This window comes from Triticum urartu, chromosome 5 (genome assembly GCF_003073215.2).
Source record: "Triticum urartu cultivar G1812 chromosome 5, Tu2.1, whole genome shotgun sequence".
Lineage (NCBI taxonomy): Eukaryota > Viridiplantae > Streptophyta > Magnoliopsida > Poales > Poaceae > Triticum > Triticum urartu.
In genome coordinates, this window is record NC_053026.1 from 120,936,132 (window position 1) to 120,953,138 (window position 17,007).

A 17,007-nucleotide genomic window follows, 5' to 3' on the forward strand; every position below is an offset into this window, starting at 1 on the left:
TGCCTAGCTAGGGGCGTTAAACGATAGCGCTTGTTGGCAGGCAACCCAATTTTATTTTTATTCCTTGATTTTTGCTCCTGTTTAGTAATAAATAATTTACCTAGCCTATGTTTTGGTTGTGTTTTTTGTGTTTAATTAGTGTTTGTGCCAAGTAGAACCGTTGGGAAGACTTGGGGAAAGTCTTGTTATCTTGCTGTAAAAAACAGAAACTTTAGCGCTCACGAGAACTGCTGCCATTTTTATTCGGAAAGTGCTATTTAGTTAATTATTTTTGCAGATGATTAAGAGATAACTTCCTAACGTCAAGCAATTTATTTTAGAATTTTTGGGGTTCCAGATATTGCGCTAGCTACAGATTACTACAGACTGTTCTGTTTTTGACAGATTCTGTTTTTCGTGTTTTTTTGCTTATTTTGATGAATCTATGGCTAGTAAAATAGTTTATAAACCATAGAGAAGTTGGAATACATTAGGTTTAACACCAATATAAATAAAGAATGAGTTCATTACAGTACCTTGAAGTGGTCTTTTGTTTTCTTTCGCTAACGGAGCTCACGAGATTTTCTACTTTAAGTTTTGTGTTGTGAAGTTTTCAAGTTTTGGGTAAAGATTTGATGAATTATGAAACAAGGAGTGGAAAGAGTCTAAGCTCGGGGATGCCCATGGAACCCCCAAGATAATCTAAGGACACCTAAAAGCCAAAGCTTGGGGATGCCCCGGAAGGCATCCCCTCTTTCGTCTACTTCTATCGGTAACTTTACTTGGAGCTATATTTCTATTCACCACATGATATGTGTTTTGCTTGGAGAGTCTTGTATGATTTGAGTCTTTGCTTTTTAGTTTACCATAATAATACTTGTTGTACACACCTTTTGAGAGAGCCATACATGATTTGGAATTTGTTAGAATACTCTATGTGCTTCACTTATATCATTTGAGTTATATAGTTTTGCTCTAGTACTTCACTTATATTTTTTTAGCACGGTGGTGGAATTTTTTTATAGAAACTATTGATCTCTCATGCTTCACTTAGATTATTTTGAGAGTCGTAAATAGCATGGTAATTTGCTTAAATAATCCTAATATTCTTGGTATTCAAGAATAGTAAAAAAACTTTCTTATGAGTGTGTTGAATGCCATGAGAAGTTTGATGCTTGATAATTGTTTTGAGATATGAAGATGGTGCTATTAAAGTTGTGCTAGTTGAGTAGTTGTGAATTTGAGAAATACTTGTGTTAAAGTTTGTGATTCCCATAGCATGCACGTATGGTGAACCGTTATGTGATGAAGTCGGAGCATGATTTATTTTTTGATTGTCTTCCTTATGAGTGGCGGTCGGGGATGAGCGATGGTCTTTTCCTACCAATCTATCCCCCTAGGAGCATGCGCGTAATACTTTGCTTTGATAACTTGTAGATTTTTGCAATAAGTATATGAGTTCTGTATGACTAATGTTGAGTCCATGGATTATACGCACTTTTCTTCCTTCCACCATTGCCAGCCTCTCTAATACCGCCACCCATCATATACCTTCCTCAAAACAGCCACCGTACCTACCTATTATGGCATTTCCATAGCCATTCTGAGATATATTGCCATGCAACTTTCCACCGTTCCATTTATTATGACACACTCCATCATTGTCATATTGCTTAGCATGATCATGTAGTTGACATCGTATATGTGGCAAAGCCACCATTCATAATTCTTTCATACATGTCACTCTTGATTCATCGCATATCCCGGTACACCGCCGGAGGCATTCATATAGAGTCATATTTTGTTCTAAGTATCGAGGTGTAATTGTTGAGTTGTAAGAAAATAAAATTATGATGATCATCATTATTAGAGCATTGTCCCAATGAGGAAAGGATGATGGAGACTATGATTCCCCCACAAGTCGGGATGAGACTCCGGATGAAAAATAAAAAAAGGAAAGAAAAGAGGCCATAAAAAAAGAGAGAAAAGGCCCAAATAAAAAAAGAGAAAAAGAGAGAAGGGACAATGTTACTATCCTTTACGACACTTGTGCTTCAAAGTAGCATCATGATATTCATGATAGAGAGTCTCTCATTTCGTCACTTTCATATACTAGTGGGAATTTTTCATTATAGAACTTGGCTTGTATATTCCAATGATGGGCTTCCTCAAAATGCCCTAGGTCTTCATGAGCAAGCAAGTTGGATGCACACCCACTTAGTTTCTTTTGTTGAGCTTTCATATACTTATAGCTCTAGTGCATCCATTGCATGGCAATCCCTACTCACTCACATTGATATCTATTGATGGGCATCTCCATAGCCCGTTGATACGCCTAGTTGATGTGAGACTATCTTCTCCCTTTTTGTCTTCTCCACAACCACCATTCTATTCCACATATAGTGCTATATCCATGGCTCACGCTCATGTATTGCGTGAAGATTGAAAAAGTTTGAGAATGTCAAAAGTATGAAACAATTGCTTGGCTTGTCATCGGGAGTGTGCATGATTTAAATACTTTGTGTGGTGAATATAGAGCATAGCCAGACTATATGATTTTGTAGGGATAACTTTCTTTGGCCATGTTATTTTGAGAAGACATGATTGCTTTGTTAGTATGCTTGAAGTATTATTATTTTTATGTCAATATTAAACTTTTATCTCGAATCTTTCGGATCTGAATATTCATACCACAATTAAGAAGAATTACATTAAAATTATGCCAAGTAGCATTCCACATCAAAAATTCTGTTTTTATCATTTACCTACTCGAGGATGAGCAGGAATTAAGCTTGGGGATGCTTGATACGTCTCCAACGTATCTATAATTTTTGATTGCTCCATGCTATATTATCTACTGTATTGGACATTATTTGGCTTTATTATCCACTTTTATATTATTTTTGGGACTAACCTATTAACCGGAGGCCCAGCCCAGAATTGCTGTTTTTTTTGCCTATTTTAGGGTTTCGAAGAAAAGGAATATCAAACGAAGTCCAAACGGAATGAAACCTTCGGGAACGTGATTTTCTCGCTGAACAAGATCCAGGAGACTTGGACCCTACGTCAAGCAACCAACAGGGAGTCCACGAGGTAGGGGGCGCGCCTACCCCCCCCCCCTAGGCGCACCCTCCACCCTCGTGGGCCCCATGTTGCTCCACCGACGTACTTCTTCCTCCTATATATACCTACGTACCCCCAAACGATCAGATACGGAGCCAAAAACCTAATTCCACCGCCGCAACCTTCTGTATCCACGAGATCCCATCTTGGGGCCTATTCCGGAGCTCTGCCGGAGGGGGCATCCATCACGGAGGGCTTCTACATCAACACCATAGCCTCTCCGATGAAGTGTGAGTAGTTTACCTCAGACCTTCGGGTCCATAGTTATTAGCTAGATGGCTTCTTCTCTCTTTTTGGATCTCAATACAATCTTCTCCCCCTCTCTTGTGGAGATCTATTCGATGTAGTCTTCTTTTTGCGGTGTGTTTGTTGAGACCGATGAATTGTGGGTTTATGATCAAGATTATCTATGAACAATATTTGAATCTTCTCTGAATGCTTTTATGTATGATTGTTTATCTTTGCAAGTCTCTTTGAATTATCAGTTTGGTTTGGCCTACTAGATTGATCTTTCTTGCAATGGGAGAAGTGCTTAGCTTTGGGTTTAATCTTGCGGTGTCCTTTCCCGGTGACAGTAGGGGCAGCAAGGCACGTATTGTATTGTTGCCATCGAGGATAACAAGATGGGTTTTTTATCATATTGCATGAATTTATCCCTCTACATCATGTCATCTTGTTTAAGGCGTTACTCTGTTTTCATGAACTTAATACTCTAGATGCATGCTGGATAGCGGTCGATGAGTGGAGTAATAGTAGTAGATGCAGGAAGGAGTCGGTCTACTTGTCTCGGACGTGATGCCTATATACATGATCATACCTAGATATTCTCATAACTATGCTCAATTCTGTCAATTGCTCAACAGTAATTCGTTCACCCATCATAAAATACTTATGCTCTTGAGAGAAGCCACTAGTGAAACCTATGGCCCCCGGGTCTATCTTCATCATATTAATCTTCCAATACTTAGTTATTTCCTTTGCTTTTTTACTTTGCTTTTATTTTACTTTGCATCTTTATCACAAAAATACCAAAAATATTATCCTATCATATCTATCAGATCTCACTCTCGTAAGTGACCATGAAGGGATTGACAACCCCTTATCGCGTTGGTTGCGAGGAGTTATTTGTTTTGTGCAGGTACAAGGGACTCGCGCGCAGCCTCCTACTGGATTGATACCTTGGTTCTCAAAAACCGAGGGAAATACTTACGCGACTTTGCTGCATCATCCTTTACTCTTCACGGAAATCCAACGCAGTGCTCAAGAGGTAGCACTCCACAGTTTACGCCTCCGGTCATATCTTCGTAGTGCTTAGGGGAAGCCCTACGCGGATCACTTCACCATCACCGTCACCACGTCGTCGCGCTGACGGAACTCTCCCTCGACACTTTGCTGGATCAAGAGTTCGAGGGACGTCATCGAGCTGAACGTGTGCAGAACTCGAAGGTGCCGTACGTTCGGTGCTTGATCGGTCAGAACGAGAAGAAATTCAACTACGTCAACCGCGTTGTCAAACGCTTCCGCTTTCGGTCTACGAGGGTACGTGGACACACTCTCCCCCTCTTGTTGCTATGCATCTCCTAAATAGATCTTGCGTGACCGTAGGATTTTTTTTTGAAATTGCATGCTATGTTTCCCAACAACTAGATCACAAAGGATTTGATTGGATGGTTTGAGTGGAAAGCCCTTTGAAATCAGCACAAGGAGGATGAGTTTTGCCTCGGAAACTATGATGCGAGTGGAGTTTGCTTCAAAAGATACGGGTGAGATAGGTGGGGGAATAGGCTAGACCATTAATCTGACCATTACCAACTTTATTGCACATCTGGGAGGCTCCGACTGGTTTTCTCGGTGCCTCTGATGTGAACAAAGGTAGCAACTTTCAAAAGCATTGGTCAGTTCAACTGCAATCAATCGGTCGGTCCGAGATGAACACTTCGTAGTGGCACACTCTCTATTATCACTTCAGAAGTTCCGACTGGTTTTGCTTGGAATTTTCGACATGGTTGATATCTACTACGCAACTTTATTCTCGTAGACACGTGTTGGGCCTCCAAGCGTAGAGTTTTGTAGGACAGTAGGAATTTTCCCTCAAGTGGATGACCTAAGGTTTATCAATCATGGGAGGTGTAGGATGAAGATGGTCTCTCTCAAACGACCCTGCAATCAAATATAAGAAATCTCTTGTGTCCCCAACACACCCAATACAATGGCAATTTGTATAGGTGCACTAGTTCGGCGAAGAGATGGTGATACAAGTGTAATATGGATGGTAGAAATATATTTTTATCATCTGAATAAATAAAAAAAGCAATGTAGCAATAGTAAACGGGCACAAAAACAATATTGCAATGCTTAAAAACAAGGCATAGGGTCCTTACTTTCACTAGTGCAATCTCTCAACAGTGCTAATATAATTGGATCGTATAACCGTCCCTCAATGTGCAACGAAGAATCACTCCAAAGTTCCTATCTAACGGATAACATAAGATGGAATTGTTTGTAGGGTACGAAACCACCTCAAAGCTATTCTTTCCGATCATTCTATCCTAGAGTTCGTACTAAAATAACACGAAGCTATTCTTTCTGATTGATCTAACCAAGAGTTCGTACTAAAATAACACCAAAGCAAATTCAGATTCATAATATTCAATCCAACACAAATAACTTCAAAGAGTGCCCCAAGATTTCTACCGGAGAAACAAAGACAAGAACGTGCATCAACCCCTATGCATAGATTACCCCAATGTCACCTCGGGAATCCGCGAGTTGAGTGCCAAAACATATATCAAGTGAATCAATACGATACCCCATTGTCACCATGAGTATTCAATTGCAAGACATATATCAAGTGTTCTCAAATCCATAAAAGTGTTCAATCCGATAACAACGAAATCTCAAAGGGAAAAACTCAATTCATCACAACAAGATAGAGACGGGAAAACACCATATGATATGACTATATTAACAAAGCACGCGATACATCAAGATCGTGACATCTCAAGAACACAAGAGAGAGAGAGAGGGATTAAACACATAGCTACTGGTACAAACCCTCAGCCCCGAGGGTGGACTACTCCCTCATCATCGTGGTGGCTGCCGGGATGATGAAGATGGCCACCGGAGATGATTCCCCCCTCCGACAGGGTACCAGAATGGGGTCGAGATTAGTTTTCAGTGGCAACAAAGGCCTACGGCAGTGGAACTTATGATCTAGGTTAACCCCGAGGGTTTTTGGAATATTTTTGAATTTATAGGGTAAAGAGGGGTGAGGGAGGCCACCGAGGTGGTCACAACTCACCTGGGCGCGCCTGGGGGCCCAGGCGCGCCCTGGTGGGTTGTGCCCCCCTTGGGGCACCCCCCAGGTGCCGCTCTGGCCCATTGGTGGTCTTCTGGTCCATAAAAAATCCACAAAAAAGTTTTGTGATGTTTGGACTCCTTTTGATATTGATTTCCTGTGATGTAGAAAACATGCAAAAAACAACAAATGGCCCTTGGCACTATGTCGATAGGTTAGTCCCAAAAAATGATATAAAATGACTATAAAATGATTATAAAACATCCAAGAATGATAATATAATAGCATGGAACAATAAAAAATTATAGATACGTTAGAGACGTATCAATGGTTACAGAAGGTTTACCAAGTGATTCAGTGGTTCCAAATGGAATAGTTGGAGTCTCTGACGGGACTAGCGTTTGTAGAATGGCTATATATGGTATGACTCGATGGGTCCGACTGAAGAGCTTCAGCGGGTCCGAGGTGAATGAAACTAGGTAGATATAGTTGAATCTTTGAAGGAATTTGAGGAGTTTTGGACATAGATATTTGAGCACATGGAGCACGAGGCTCATTATCACATCCTCGTCCCCTTTAGATAGTATCGACATGCCTATGGACCTCCCTCCAGTGAATGTGTTTTTCTTGGCTACATGTTGCCTCATCAAGGCCATCGTTGCATGGGCCTCTCTACCTGCCCCATCATTATCTCCTGACACATTGTTTTTTACGAGTGTAGGTTTCCTTTGCTGAGAACAACCCTACTCCCACCAATGGCTCACTTGATTCCTATTTGATCCGGCTATACTACAACCCGTCTTGCATCTAACGCATCCAGCCCAGCCCAACATGCATGTGCCTGTAGCCACATGAGTTAAACCAGCCTCATCTAAACAAGCAACAATCGATCCATGCTCTTCCCCACATGTGCACACACCTACTACACCCTCCATCGAGCACTCCACGCCCGGCTCCTCCAATGTATCATCTCCACCAGTCAACTCACCCAGACCGTCCCTAACTCCGCCTTTGCCTATGCCACGACCACTGCATACTCTTGTGCTTCTCCTCGTGCCACTCCAACCGTTAACACACACACACACACACACACAACCTCTCACTCGTTCAAAGAGGGGCATTATCAAACCCGTCGGCCGTCTTAATCTCCTTGCTATTCATTCATCTATTTCCCCTATCCCTAAAATGTACTGGGCTGCCCCCATGATCTAATTTGACGCGCTGCTATGCCTGACGAGTACAATGCTCTAATCCAGAACCACACATGGACTCTTGTTCCTTATCTGATCGGCTAATATTTTCCAGGTAAATGTATATTCAAGCACAAGTTTGTGGCGGATGGCAGCCTTGATCGCTACAAGGCACGATGGGTTGTATGCGGCTTTCTCACTAATCGAGCATTGAATTTGACGAGACCCTTAACCCGGTTTTCAAGACGTCCACCATTCATGTGGTTCTCAACATCGCCATCTTGCATGCTTGGCCGGTCCACCAACTTGACCTCAAGAATGCCTTCCTCCATGGAATGCTTGACGAGGAGGTGTACTTCAAGCAACCCCCAGGCTTCATCGACCCATCTCGCCCTCGCCATATTTTCCTCCTTTAGAAGTCCTTGTACAGCCTCAAGCAGGCTCCTCGGGCGTGGTGCTAGTGTTTCACCCACTATGCTCATTGGCTTGGCTTCGTCTCATCTCTCTCGGGGGCCTCCTTGTTTTTTACGTAGGAATCAGCTTGTACGTTGACGAGATCATCCTCACCCCCTTTTCATCACGGCTACTCCAACACATCAGTGACCTCCTCCATGACGAGTACTGATGACCCACAAGTATAGGGGATCTATCGTAGTCATTTCGAAAAGTGAGAGTGTCGAATCCAATGAGGAGCAGAAGGAAATGACAAGCGGTTTTCAGCAAGGTATTCCTTGCAAGCACTGAAATTATCAGTAACAGATGGTTGTGTGATAAGATAATTCGTAATGGGTAACAAGTGACAAGTGTAACTAAGGTGCAGCAAGGTGGCTCAATCTTTTTTGTAGCAAAGAACAAGCCTGGACAAACTCTTATATAAAGCAAAGCGCTCCCGAGGACACATGGGAATTATTGTCAAGTTAGTTTTCATCATGCTCATATGATTCGCGTTCATTATTTTGATAATTTGATATGTGGGTGGACCGGTGCTTGGTTGCTGTCCTTACTTGGACAAACCTCCCGCTTATGATTAACCCCTCTCGCAAGCATCCGCAACTATGAAAGAAGAATTAAGATAAATCTAACCATAGCATGAAACATGTGGATCTAAATCAGCCCCTTATGAAGCAACGCATAAACTAGGGTTTAAGCTTCTGTCACTTTAGCAACCCATCATCTACTTATTACTTCTCAATGCCTTCCCCTAGGGCCAAATCATGGTGAAGTGTCATGTAGTCGACATTCACATAACACCACTAGAGGAGACACAACATACATCTCAACAAAATATCGAACAAATACCAAATTCACATGATTACTTATAACAAGACTTCTCCCATGTCCTCAGGAACAAACGTAACTACTCACAAAGCATATTCATGTTCATAATCAGAGGGGTAGTAAATAGCATTAAGGATCTGAACATATGATCTTCCACTGAATAAATCAACTAGCATCCACTACAAGGAGTAATCAACACTACTAGCAACCCACAGGTACCAATATGAGGTTTTGAGACAAAGATCGGATACAAGAGATGAACTAGGGTTTGAGAGGAGATGGTGCTGGTGAAGATGTTGATGGAGATTGACCCCATCTTAATGAGAGGATCGTTGGTGATGACGATGGCTTCGATTTCCCCCTCAGGGAGGGAAGTTTCCCCGGCAGAACAGCTCCGCCGCAGCCCTAGATTGCTTCTGCCCAGGTTCCATCTCGAGACGGCGGCGCTTCGTCCCGAAAGCTTCCTTCTGATTTTTTCCAGGTCAAAAGACATCATATAGCAGAAGATGGGCATCGGAGGCCTGCCAGGGGGGCCACAAGCCCTGGGGGCGCGCCCAGGGGGTAGGGTGCGCCCCCAGGCTTGTGGCCTCCTGGTGGGTCCCCTTTGGTATTTTCTTCGCCCAATATTTTTTATATTTCAAAATAATTCTCCGTCAATTTTCAGGACTTTTGGAGTTGTGCAGAATAGGTCTCTCAGATTTGCACCCTTTCCAGACCAGAATTCTAGCTGCCGGCATTCTCCCTCTTTATGTAAACCTTGTAAAATAAGAGAGAAAGGCATAAATATTGTAGCATAATGTGTAATAACATCCCATACTGCAATAAATATCAATATAAAAGCATGATGCAAAATGAACGTATCAGTACTCCATGACAGATGTCGGGAATTTGTCTTACTTCCTCTGGATATTCGTCACTCAGCCGGCCTCTGGGATGTTCCTCTTGAAGTGCCAATATGCATTCGATATTCACCAGTGTGCCGGTATGCTTGACTGCAACCCATGTGCAACACCCATCGACTTACGCTGTAAGCTCTCTACCAAGGAGGGTTCCCTCCTCTCCGACCCCACAAAGTATTGTTGTTTCACCGGTGCAGTACAATACCTTACACAGATGCACCCCGACATTGTCCGTGTCATTCAGCAGGCGGGCCTCTACATGCATGATCCGCGTGAGCCTCAACCTAACCTTGTGAAAAGGATCCTTCGGTATATCAAAGGGGGCCTTGATCTTGGTCTTCAACTTCATGCAACCTCCGCTCTCTCAATCATGGCATACTTAGATGTTGACTGGGCTGGCTGACCGGACACTCGGCACTCCACATCTGGGTATTGCATGTACCTCGGTGACAACCTCGTCTCATGGTATTCTAAGCGCTAAGCTATTGTATCTTGCTCCGGTGCGGAAGTTGAGTATCATGTTATTGTCTATGTCATCGATGAGTGTTGTTGGCTACGCCAACTACTTCACCAGCTCCATCGCCCCTTCACTCTGCAACCATCGTCTTCCGCAATAATGGTAATGTTGTGTACATGGCCTCAAATCCGGTGCAACATCATCGCACCAATCATATCTAGAACAACATCCAGTTTGTGTATGAGAAGGCATCCCTCGGTCAGGTACGAGTTCTTCATGTGTCGTCTGCAATACAGTTCACCGACATCATGACCAAGAGATTATCATCACGATTGTTCCTGGACTTTCAATACAATCCATGTGTTCATCCTCCGAACGTTGTACAGACTGAGGAAGGATGTTAAAGTATATACCACGTATAGTTTCTTAGTCAGTCTTTCAGCCGATCCTATCCATATTTGGTTGGTATGATTGAATATATTCTTGCCTTGCAAGACACCCCGTACATGTGCTATAAATATACATAAGCCGAACGCCCCAATTACTGTGGTGATTCCATGATACCTCTTCCCGTTTATAGAAGCCATCGGTCCCTGGGCTCGCGGAGGGGTTCATGAGCAGAAAGGCGTCTTTGATCTTGGAATTAGAAGGGTTCGTCGAGAAGGAGGGATTTCGTCTGGATAGAAGATGAAAAGGTCAAATCACCAAACATTACGTTTTGCAGATTCGAGGAGATAGTGGTAGAAGTCTCTGAGGATCAAATCTTTTTGGTCGTGGGAGAAGAAGTCTACACCATTGTGCTTCAGATTTGATTTCGATGTTTTATCTATAAAAAGAAGCGAAAGCCTATTTTGTGAGAGATTTAATTTCCGGTAACATCGAGACGCACAAATGTGAAAATATTATGAAAAAAACTTTGGCCCCGCTTTATATATAAAGCACCGTTCAACATCACTTAATACAAACTCACATCCACGTGATACACGCGCACACACACACCCAAAACAAGATACATAGGCGCTGAGCGCGGTAACATCATCCCTAGCACTATGTGAAGAGGTGAAACCACATATGACGAACCGTGAGCTTCAAGGCGGCGCTTTCATGAAGGAGACGACACCAGAGAGCCGCCGCCGCCCGATCCAAGGATCAAAGTTTCCCCCGGAGCAACACGAAGGGCAATGAGAGCCACGATGACGCCTTCAAGAAGGGAACGAGTCCGCCGCCGCCCATCCATCAAAAGAAAAAGCAGGTTTTCACCCCGGCCACCATTCACCGCCGCCGAACGCCACACCCCGGCTACCACGCCGCCCACACGGCCATGGCAACTGGGCAGCACCAAGCCACGGGCTCTGTCCAAGAGCCCTGCGGAGCCACCATCAAGGCCGCCACCCCGACATCCAAGACCTTGACACCTCCTCACACGAGATTAGCCGCTACCCGACCAAAGACACGAGCGGAAAGGACCTGCCTTTCGCACCCGCGGGCTGCCCCAGTGCCGAGACCCAATAGGCTGGCCTCCATCACCCCGTCCTCGGCACCGGGCGCGAGACGAGCTCGGTCCTGCTGCCTGGCACGAGACGAGCATGGTCCTGCTACCGGACGCGAGACGAGCTCGGTCCTGCTGCCGGGCGCGAGACAAGGTCGGTCCTGCTGCCGAGCACGAGACAAGCTCGGTCCTGCTACCGGGTGCGAGATGAGTGATGGACCGTCCCTGGGGAAGGGCCAGCCGTCGATGAAGATAGCGGACAGACGCCGAAGAGAAGGGTTGAAGGTCCACACAGGCCGCACACCGACGGGCCGACGCCGGATAAGTCCAGCCGCCGCCGTGAACGACCCGCACCACCGCCATGAGCCACCACCTCGAGGAGGAGACGATCATGGCAGACCACCACCGCGCCGCCGCCGCCACCTACCAATGCAGGGCGGCCGCCCGCGGCCCAAGCCGCCCACGGCCCGCGCCGTCACATGGCGGAGCAAGCAGGACAGCCGACCCCTGCCTGCCTGGATGCGCACCAACCGCCGCCACGCCTCCATGGCCCTGCTGGCCACAGCCCTCGCCGCCGGACGAGCCGCCAGCGTCAGATCCGACCGGATCAGACCACGAACCGCCCGAAGGACGAAACTCCGCCTCCACCGCACAGCCGCCGCGGCACCGACGAGCGCCCACGCCACCAGCGTCGCGACCCGCAGCCCCGCTGCCATGCCCTGCACACAGCATCGCGCCCCGCTGGATCCGCAGCACCCCGCGCCGCCGGAGACAGATGGGGAGGAGAGAGCCCCCGCCGCCACCCAGGCCAACCAGGCTTCGCCCGGCGGCCCGCGCGGGTGGCGGCGAGGAGGGCGGAGTCAAGGGGGGCCGGGGAAGACGAGGCCCGCCCGGCCGCCGCGGGGTGGCGGCGCGGACGAGCGGGAGGGCGGAGTCGCGAGACCTGCTCCTTCTCTAATTACAGTGTTGGTCCGAGTGTGAGAGACATGCAATCTCTAATGTGAAAATATTTCATGTTCTTCTCCCCCTCTAAGGCAACTCTGAAGAGAATATTCAGCCACGTCTAGTTTTTTTCTTTTTTTTTGACAAGTATCAGCCGCCTCTAGTTAACTTGCTAACATTGACATCTTTAACAAGTAAACAGATAGCGTACGGTGACGGATCTAACCGAACAAATACAATGTCACCATGCTAATCGACAACACTCATAATAAAAGGGGATGAGCGTCAATGCGCTGATCCGGCCACACTTGGCTAGCAGGGCGCCATCTATGATGATATTGCAGCAGTCGCTGACGTAAAGAACTTCCAGGTAGGGGCAGCAGTCGAGGAGATCCATCAATACACCATTGGTGATGCTGCAGTCGACCAGCTTGAGCCTCCTCAGAGAGGGCGACCTACATGCATCCAAGCTTAGACCAACCTAATAAAACTCGCTCTGTAAGCAGGAAGAAACCTAGTGGGATGGATCTGGTTAGAGAACATTTGGTTAACACATGTCAAGAGGATAAGAGTGGAGCACCTCGACGCGATGTAGCCGAGCAGCTCGTCATTGATGAACCATTCAGCCGTGAATGCCTCGAGCCGCCCGCTGGCGCGGTCCACAGCCTCCTTCACCATCGCGCGCAGGGCTGGTTTGTTCTTCAGGGGCAACTTGTTGTGGAGGCGTTCCATGTCTAGAGATTGCCAGAGGGGATCAGGCAGCTTGGCCGCCTGGAGCCACGAGTGGCACACCAGGCCGGCACCCGTGAGGACCTCCACGGCGCCGAGCTTGACGAAGACCAGACAGAGCGCGTCATGGGCCAGCTTCGACCAGTCTGTCTCCATTTCCGCGTCCATGCACGGGAGATACTGTGTTCTTATGCAGGTGAGCCGTATAATTTCTTCGTAGGCTCTTCTTCTGCTTGGATGTAATTTATACTAGACTAGAAGGGTTAGCTAACTGATCCCCGCAAAAAAAATGTTAACCAGGTTTACACGTTAATATTGTGTTCCATGTCACATTGCATGGAATTAATGTGGCGGGAGATTTTGAAGATAAAATTAGGCAGACACATAAAATTTACAAGATCCAATAGAATATTTAGGATTATTATTCAAAATTTTGATGCGGTGTGTGAGTGACATAATGTATGATCATGCAATTACGACGAGAGCCGAGTTTGGTCCTAGCCATGTTTTGGCAAGCCAGCTCGGCTCGGCTCATTCGTGCTAAATACCCAGGGTGCAATGGGACAATTTTGTTCTGGTGGTTTGACATGGAATTTTTTTAATTATGTTGAGATTGAGATATGTCATAAGGACGGAATCCATAGAAAAATGCAAGAAAAAGTATAATGGGATTGAGATTGTGTATGTGCAACTACATGAGTTGATTTTTGTTGTTTACTTGTACATGAGTTAATTTTTTGTTGTTTACTTGTAAGGGATCTCTTGTTATTGATGATTTATTTGATAGTGAAGCCAACAGAGTAGAGATAATAAGATAGTGTGCTCGTGAAATTCGTTGGAGGAAGATTCGAAATTTTAACAACAAAAGTAAGATTCAAAATTACAACAAGTAGAAATTTTTTTGTGTGTGAATACAACAAATAGAAACTTGGTAATGTTGCTAGTGAAACCAACAAACTAGTGATAATAAGATAGTGTTGCTAATGAAATTCGTTGGAGCAAGATCCAAAATTTTACAGTAAAACAAAAGGTATAACGTGAAGCCAACAGACTAGAGATAATAAGATAGTGTGCTAGTGAAATTCGTTGTAGGAAGATTCAAAATTTTAACAACAAAAGTAAGATTCAAAATTACAAAATAGAAACTTGGTAATGTTGCTAGTGAAACCAACAAACTAGTGATAATAAGATAGTGTTGCTAATGAAATTCGTTGCAGCAAGATCCAAAACTTTACAATAAAAACAAAAGGTACAACGTAGTCGGCAGGATTCAAACCTGCGCGGGCGCAAAGCCCACATGATTTCTAGTCATGCCCGGTAACCACTCCGGCACGACCACTTTGTTTAACGAAGTGGACTCTTCGGCTATAGATTGCGGCCAATTACTAGTGGTCACAATTTAATGCCAGAAGATTTTTTTTTTCTTTGAAAGCGAATGTGAGCAGACTTCGCCACAGCCTTCTCTTCCGATAACTAATATATGCATGGCACTTGATACGCACAAATTTGTTTGACAAAATGAGGCATGGCATCTCATATATGGAGTTCCCTTTGTACTTTTATTTACCAAACACCGCCAAAATCATTCTGGTTTGTGCAGTTGTGCTTGCTCCGTCGATGTGCCTGCCCTGCTTTGCTTGCTCCATCCCTAGTGGCGATTTGAGCCATGGCGTGGTGCCGAGCTGCATGTACGTACTTTGTTATACAGGAGCAATGTCTATTAAGAAGATAATCACGGTAACATAAATAAAACTATAAGCATCTGAGTTTGCTTCATTTTTCAATCTCAGGTTCTATGACTGTACGTACTTGTGTGTGTTTTTCTGTTGTTGAGGGAAACGTACTTGTGTTGATGCCAATAACATCTGCTGCTTAATGGAGTTTTCAAATTGATGCCATCGGGAGTTGTAGGTTGGAATCCCGAGCAATTGTGCTTGATATCCAAGCAACTTGCATCGCATAATACACTTGGAGGTTCACCGTCACGATCAAAACCACTGGCCGCAAAAGCTAAAAAAGCAACTGGACTGAGATTATCAAGACCGCTGGTACTGCATCGGTGAGAGAGAAAATACAGGTGATGTTCGAGGATGGGGAGGTGACAGATTTTGACTTGACTGGCTTCTCCTTGATTTTAACCATTGATGCATGGGAGATGCTCGTCCCAGTGATCCACCGTTTGGAAAACCTAGCTTGCTAGAGCATCTCCAATGGATGACAAAAAAAATTGATACCCCAAAACTAATTTAGGTAAGGAGACTGAAGGTTTTTGGGCACAAGTAAGTGTTTACTTTTCCGGATGCCCTAAAACTGGTGCCTTAAAATTTGGAAAGCAATTGAAACATGGGATTCGACGGTGGAGAGACAGGGATGCCAATCTGACAGTTGTTGGGCGCCGAGCTCGATTTTAGTTGGCAGAGGTTGTCGGGACTGAGACGATCGCCGGACAGCAAGGAATGGCGTATGGGTCTTCCAGGGATGGAGGGGAGCCAGGGATGTGGCCAAATCCTACGTGTCGTGCCAACCGAGTGTCAAGAGCTCGCATGGAGAATCGAAGGTCGTGAGGGTCATGGCGAAGCCGCGAGCAGCGGGGATGAGCATTGAGGTGGCACTTGGGCTGGGGGCGGCCGGGGGAGTCGCGGCGGTGAAAAATCGACCGGAAACGGTGTGTGGTGCCGACGACCGCGACTGCGGAGAAGTTTCAGTGGAGCAGTTGGACTCATGTGGACAACGTTTTTGTTTTTGCGGTAACCACTAAAGGTGTTGTGAACATACAACATTTATAGTAAATTTTTGGATGTGATCTATTTATTTATTTTGGCACCGTAGAGCATTTGTCGAAGACCCTTTATTTTGCATAAATGACCTAAATGATAATTTTTTAGGTACGTTGGCTACTTTACGTTGTCTGTTGATGCTGGATGAGAAAGTAGCAGTCTGCATGAAACGTTTCCTTTTTCTTTCGAGTGAACATGGAACATAATTGTAGGATTCCCAGGAAAAAAAGAACATACATAGGATAATGTTCCCGCAAAAAAAATAGTACGATAGTATTATTTTATTTTATTTTTTGACGGGAAAACAGTAGGGTAGTAGATTACCCACGAATCGAAAAGAAAAAGGGCTATCCCTGTTCGGCGCCTTAAGCGCCTGAATAGAGATGTTCCTGGCGCCTGCTGCAGCGCGTTGATGGGCCAGCCCGCTATGCAAAGGTAGCGAACAGAAATCTTTCCCTAATATATATAATCTATCCCTAATCTATTCTTAATTTTTAATAATAAAGCACGGATTAACTCCGTGGGTTCACCGTCACAATACGCTTCTTCCCGTGAATTTACGCTTTCAGTTTAAATTTAGAACATATTCGAGGTGGTACTAAAGGTAATTCAATCGTAGTTGTTTTATTTATTTTGCGTTCTAAAGATTGGCCCGTCGATTGTGTACACAAATACATAATTGGGCTGGGCTTTCCTTCCTTAAAAAAAGCGCAATGTGTGGCCGCATTACACCCGGTCTTTTTCGTCTTCTTGCATCGATCTCTTTCTTCCTCAACAGCAGCTCTGCAGCAAACCTGGACTCCTTCCTCTTCTTTGATCTCACCCGATCTCCTTCTTCAAGGGCAC

The 17,007-nt window shown here is 45.0% G+C and overlaps 1 non-coding gene across 1 annotated transcript; it reads right to left on the reverse strand.

The window, feature by feature from the left end:
- Window positions 1-14,639: 14,639 nt before the first annotated feature.
- On the reverse strand, window positions 14,640-14,723 carry TRNAS-AGA. Its single transcript has one exon. It is a non-coding gene; the product is annotated as a tRNA-Ser (tRNA).
- Window positions 14,724-17,007: the final 2,284 nt, after the last annotated feature.